Source organism: Schistocerca piceifrons, chromosome 3 (assembly GCF_021461385.2).
Source record: "Schistocerca piceifrons isolate TAMUIC-IGC-003096 chromosome 3, iqSchPice1.1, whole genome shotgun sequence".
NCBI lineage: Eukaryota > Metazoa > Arthropoda > Insecta > Orthoptera > Acrididae > Schistocerca > Schistocerca piceifrons.
This window is the reverse complement of record NC_060140.1, coordinates 877564479-877571335: the sequence shown is the minus strand read 5'-3', so window position 1 is coordinate 877571335 and position 6857 is coordinate 877564479. Positions and strand designations below refer to the sequence as shown.

General features: G+C 40.0%; 1 non-coding gene across 1 annotated transcript; it reads left to right on the top strand.

Moving 5' to 3' along the window:
- The first annotated feature begins 6466 nt into the window (after positions 1–6466).
- Trnas-cga lies at positions 6467–6541 on the top strand. The gene has a single exon. It is a non-coding gene; the product is annotated as a tRNA-Ser (tRNA).
- Positions 6542–6857: the final 316 nt, after the last annotated feature.

Below are 6857 nucleotides of genomic sequence, written 5' to 3'. Positions count from 1 at the left end.
ATGCTGTAGAATCCCTGAACATTCAGTTCAAATATAATAATCTTTATTGAGACTAAGAAGCTTATATGCATGAATCAGCATTGTTTTAGAAAGCATTGCTCGTGCGAAACTCAGCTTGCCCACTTCTCACACGATATACTGAGAACTATGGATGAAGGGCAACAGGCAGAGTCCATATTTCTAGTTTCCACAAAGCATTTGGCACAGTGCCCTATTGCAGGCTGTTAATGAAGGTGCAAGCATATGGAATAAGTTCAAAGAGATGTGAGTGGCTTGAAGACTTCTTAAATAATAGAACCCAGCCTGTTGTCCTCAACAGTGAGTGTCCAACAGAGACAAGGGTATCATCAGGAGTGCCCCAGGGAAGTGTGATAGGACTGCTGTTGCTCTCCATATACATAAATGATTTGGCTGACAGGATGGGCAGCAGTCTGTGGTTGTTTGCTGATGATGCCGTGGTGTACGGTAAGTTGTCAAAGTTGAGTGACTGTAGAAGGTACAAGACAACTCAGACAAAATTTCCAGTTGGTGTGATGAATGGCAGCTAGCCCTAAATGTTGAAAAATGTAATTTTAATGCTGATGAGTAACAAGACCAAACTTGTAATGTTCAGTTACAGATTTACTAGTGTTCTGGTTGACACAATAAAGTTGTTTAAATATCTGGGCATAATGTTGCAAAGCGATATGAGGTGGAATGAGCACGTGAGAACTGTGGTAGGGAAGACGAGAGGTTGACTTCGGTTCATTGGGACAATTTTAGGTAAGAGTCATTAACCGGCATAAAGGGCATTGGTGTGACCTATTCTTGAGTACTGATTGAGTGTTTTGGATCTGTACCAGGTATGATTGAAGGAAGACATCGAAGGAATTCAGAGGTGGGCTGCTAGATTTGTTACTGGTAGGTTCGAACATCAGTTTGGATTCCGTAGAAATGTTGGAACATGCAAGGCAATAATACTGACCCTGCAATTTATCTTAGAAGATAGGTTAGGGAAAGACAAACCTACATTTCTAGCGTTTGTAGACTTAAAAGAAGCTTTTGACAATGCTGACTGGAATATTCTCTTTCAAATTCTGAAGGTGGCAGACGTAAAATACAGGGAGTGAAAGGCTATTTACAATTTGTACAGAAACCAGATGGCAGTTATAAGAGTTGAGGGGCATGAAAGGGAAGTAGTGCTTGAGAAGGGAGTGAGACAGGGGTGTAGTCTGTCGATGATGTTATTCAATCTGTATACTGAGCAAGCAGTAAAGGAAACAAAAGAAAACTTCGGAGTTGGAATTAAAATCCATGGAGAAGAGAAAAAACTTTGAGGTTTGCCAATGAAACTGTAATTCTGTCAGAGACAGCGAATGACCTGGAAGAGCAGCTGAACGGAATGGATAGTGTCTTGAAAGGAGAATATAAGATGAACATCAACAAAAGCAAAACAAGGATAATGGAATGTAGTCGAATTAAGTCGGGTGATGCTGAGGGAATTAGATTAGGAAATGAGACACTTAAAGTAGTAAAGGAGTTTGGCTATTTGGGGAGCAAAATAACTGATGATGGTCGAAGTAGAGAGGATATAAAATCTAGACTGGCAATGGCAAGGAAAGCGTTTCTGAAGAAGAAAAATTTGTTAACATCGAGTACAGATTTAAATGTCAGGAAGTCGTTTCTGAAAGTATTTGTATGGAGTGTAGCCATGTATGGAAGTGAAACGTGGACGATAAATAGTTTAGACAAGAAGAGAATAGAAGCATTCGAAATGTGGTGCTACAGAAGAATGCTGGAGATTAGATGGGTAGATCACGTAACTAATGAGGAGGTACTGAATAGAATTGGGGAGAAGAGAAGTTTGTGGCACAACTTGACTAGAAGAAGGGATCAGTTGGTAGGACATGTTTTGAGGCATCAAGGGATCACCAATTTAGTACTGGAAGGAAGCATGGAGGGTCAAAATCATAAAGCGAGACCAAGAGATGTATATACTAAGCAGATTCAGAAGGATGTAGGTTGCAGTAGTTTTTTGGAGATGAGGAGCCTTGCACAGGATAGAGTAGCATGGAGAGCAGCACCAAACCACTCTCTTGACTTAAGACAACAACAAGAACAAGTTTGAACAACTGGATAACCGACATTTGAACAATTCTACTGCTGACAACATACACTACACATAAGGAGCATTAAGATAAGATACGAGAAATTAGGGCTCATACAGAAGCATACAGGCAGTCATTTTCCCCTTCCTCTATTTGAGAGTGGAACAGGAAAGGAAATGACAAGTAGTGGTACCATGCACCATACAGTGGCTTGTGGAGTACCTATGTAGGTTTAGTTGTAGATGCGTAGCATAAAAAAAGGTTAAAACCATAATTTGAAAAATTTCGAACATTAATCCAACACCACAAGGTGCAGATGCTACTGACACCACTTTGAGGAGGGGAAGAGAGGAAAGGTGGAAATTATTTAATTACTAGTGGCCAGAGAGAGTAGTCATTTGTGCATGACTTGTGTGAACGTGTGAGAGTTCCACTTCTGAGGAAGGAATTTGTCCAAAAGCTCACAGATTTCTTATATTCTTTTTATTGTCCCTGTCTACGATTCAACACCTCCTCTGTGTGGAAGGTAACAATCTATCTTTTTCAAGTTACCTTCCATTTGGGAAGTGGGTGCACTAGGCGACTGTTATAAGACTTATAAAGGAAAAGATAGATTTATAAATTATAGAGTGCAGCAATCAGTCATAATATTGAAAGAACTGTGACTAACGCCCAAACAACATGGACTTACATGCACTGAGAATAGAAAATAGTGCATTGAGAATAACTAGCTACTAGCCGAAATCTGGATTTGTGTAATAAAATCTAAGAAAAGTACGACTGATTGCTGCACTCTATAATTTATAAATCTATCTTTTCCTTTTCGTTGTTATCCTATCCTGGACTTTCCACTGTTTAATTATGATTAAGTTAGATGATGTGCTAACATCCAGCTTAGACCCAAAAGATATCATAAGCATAACAAGAAAGTTTTTACACGTTGCTTCTTGCATAGAAGATAACAGCAATCACCCATTGTCAATAATGCTGTTCATTCACACAAATAACATCATTGCTGATTTCAAACAGACTGTTCACCTTCAGATCGCTGTTGATGTTAATATTACATTTTTTGCTGTTTACATCAATTGTTGGATTTTTCAACAACTAACATAAATGATAAATGTAAAATAAACATGAACAGACTTCTGACGATGAACCTGTCAGTTCAAAACAGGTAATGGCACTATTTGTGTAAACAAATAACATTGTGAACAGTGCTGTTTGCTGTCTTCTTCTTTGCAAGAATCAATTTTTATTTTGTACACAGCCATGGTCCCAAAAATAAAGTATCCAGAGATAATCCTTGAAATAAATCTGGAAAAAAGGGTTTAGTTAATACTGAGGCATCATGTTTTATTTGTGATAACACAAGCTCAAAAATACAGCTTTATGCTTTTAACTAGTACATCTGTGGATAACAGAATACACTTCTCATACCTTTTAAATTTTTGAACTCCAGCAGAATGCATAGTCGGCACAAAGACCATTTACCATCTACTACAGCATGTTTTTGAACTCCAGCAGAATGCATAGTCGGCACAAAGACCATTTACCATCTACTACAGCATGTTTGAAAGGCTTTCTCTAAGATTTGGAGCCTGGATCAAGTCTAGAGACATGCAACAGAGAGTTGATAACTCAATAGCGCTGAATATTTGTTTTTTGGAAAAACTGTACTAAGAATGTTTTCCATTTCCACAGTCAAACATGTCATTCGCCATTTGTCTAATGTCAGTCACCATTTGTCTAATGTCACTCACCATTTGTCTAATGTTAGTCTCAGATGTTAGATACAGAAGCAGTGTTCTCTCGTATTTAACTTTCATAATGACAAAAGTTACTGTACATTTGAGACATGTTATATGGAGTTACTGAGTGAAAAGATACTTTGTATTTATTGGTGGCAAACTGAAATTGGTGGTAATGAAGTCAACTGAGCTGCATCAACATGGCTCAAAGAATATATACTTACAGATGTAGCATTTCAGAGTTTCAAGATATCAAGGTATTTCAATCTAAGCGCACATATATTTACAGGGGAACATCACAGCAGTTGATGTGATAGTTATCCAGAGATAATCCTTGAAATAAATCTGGAAAAAAGGGTTTAGTTAATACTGAGGCATCATGTTTTATTTGTGATAACACAAGCTCAAAAATACAGCTTTATGCTTTTAACTAGTACATCTGTGGATAACAGAATACACTTCTCATACCTTTTAAATTTTTGAACTCCAGCAGAATGCATAGTCGGCACAAAGACCATTTACCATCTACTACAGCATGTTTGAAAGGCTTTCTCTAAGATTTGGAGCCTGGATCAAGTCTAGAGACATGCAACAGAGAGTTGATAACTCAATAGCGCTGAATATTTGTTTTTTGGAAAAACTGTACTAAGAATGTTTTCCATTTCCACAGTCAAACATGTCATTCGCCATTTGTCTAATGTCAGTCACCATTTGTCTAATGTCACTCACCATTTGTCTAATGTTAGTCTCAGATGTTAGATACAGAAGCAGTGTTCTCTCGTATTTAACTTTCATAATGACAAAAGTTACTGTACATTTGAGACATGTTATATGGAGTTACTGAGTGAAAAGATACTTTGTATTTATTGGTGGCAAACTGAAATTGGTTGAAGATTCTCAGATTTCAACAAAAAGACAACTGCAGTGGTAATGAAGTCAACTGAGCTGCATCAACATGGCTCAAAGAATATATACTTACAGATGTAGCATTTCAGAGTTTCAAGATATCAAGGTATTTCAATCTAAGCGCACATATATTTACAGGGGAACATCACAGCAGTTGATGTGATAGTTATCCAGAGATAATCCTTGAAATAAATCTGGAAAAAAGGGTTTAGTTAATTATGTTTAAGGAAATTATGACAAAATGTACAGAAAGGGCAACACAGTATTAAGAAATTGAAACACAGTGGGTTGGAATGGAATCCTGCCAAGGAAAACAGATGGATGGAAATCAGACACCCACTATCTAATCAGTTATTAGATGAAGTACTCTTCTCAGACATACTGTTAATTGATAGGCAAAGCAACTACATAAAAAGTCACAAAAGAGGAAGTGGGAAAGCAAACACCCAATACCATCAGGCCATCACCTTAGCACATCCTCTCCCTGATGCACAACTCTCAATTACAGCGTGTGCTAGTGATCCGACCATTGGCGCTGTATTGCAACAGGAAATCAATTGCTCCCAACAGCCCCTGCACTTCTATTCCCACGAGCTTTTGCCATCACGATGCAAATGGTCTGCTTTCAACAGAGAACTCTTAGCAGTCTATGAAGCTGTGTGCTATTTTCAAAACAACACTGAAGTATACCTTCGAGCCTTGTTGGCTCCCTTTCCTTTTACAAATTCCCCATCTCATCTGCGCAAGTTTTCAGCTGCATTATTGAGAGTGTTGTTTATCTAGGGAATGTGGTGGTGGTGTTCCAATCAGGGAAAGGAGGTGTTGCTGTGGGAAGTAGTGAGAGGGGGGGGGGGGGGGTCACGTGGCTTGAATTTGTGGCAAGGCATACTGACTTTGGGCACTGGGAAGTTTGCATGAGTACAATGGCTCTTTTAGTGTCGAGTTTACTAAAGTCTTCTGAAATTGATCAGTTTGCCATCTGGTAATCTACACAGTTGTGCTTGGTATCTGATCCGTGGCCACAGAATTAAGCTCCTTTGTTACTAGTTTGCCTACTGTGAATTTTGGTTTTGAGAAATCCACTTCTTCTGTGAAAGGGTAGATCAAATTTTTACACATGTGCATGACTGTTCCACTGGGTAAGAGTCTTGTTGCCCTGCCTGTCCCTTCACCAGTGCCTTTGTAAATTGGAGAGGATCTAGTTGAGCTGCAATTTTCTGGTTCCAGTATGAAACTTCCTGGCAGATTAAAACTGTGTGCCCGACCGAGACTCGAACTCGGGACCTTTGCCTTTCGCGGGCAAGTGCTCTACCAACTGAGCTACCGAAGCACGACTCACGCCCGGTACTCACAGCTTTACTTCTGCCAGTACCTCGTCTCCTACCTTCCAAACTTTACAGAAGCTCTCCTGCGAACCATGCAGAACTAGCACTCCTGAAAGAAAGGATATTGCGGAGACATGGCTTAGCCACAGCCTGGGGGATGTTTCCAAAATGAGATTTTCACTCTGCCAGGAAGTTTCATATCAGCGCACACTCCGCTGCAGAGTGAAAATCTCATCCTGGAAACATCCCCCAGGCTGTGGCTAAGCCATGTCTCCGCAATATCCTTTCTTTCAGGAGTGCTAGTTCTGCATGGTTCGCAGGAGAGCTTCTGTAAAGTTTGGAAGGTAGGAGACGAGGTACTGGCAGAAGTAAAGCTGTGAGTACCGGGCGTGAGTCGTGCTTCGGTAGCTCAGTTGGTAGAGCACTTGCCCGCGAAAGGCAAAGGTCCCGAGTTCGAGTCTCGGTCGAGCACACAGTTTTAATCTGCCAGGAAGTTTCAATTTTCTGGTTATTTAGATTTCTTAGTCCATGCTTGGCAATACTTCTGGAATTATTTTTCTACTGTGCCATCTTTGTAATACCCACAGTGCCCAGCACCACAATTGTGGCAGTGTTGAGCATGTTGCTGTGATCTGGACTTAAATGCAGCTTTAGTCTGTTCCAGCACCACAGTAAGTCGGATGTAAAACCTTATGGAACTCTTAGGCTGCAGTGCCTTGTAGCTCTGCATCTACATGCCATGCCGACCTGCACCATCTTTGCCGAGGAGGTCGCTGCTTGCCAAGTTA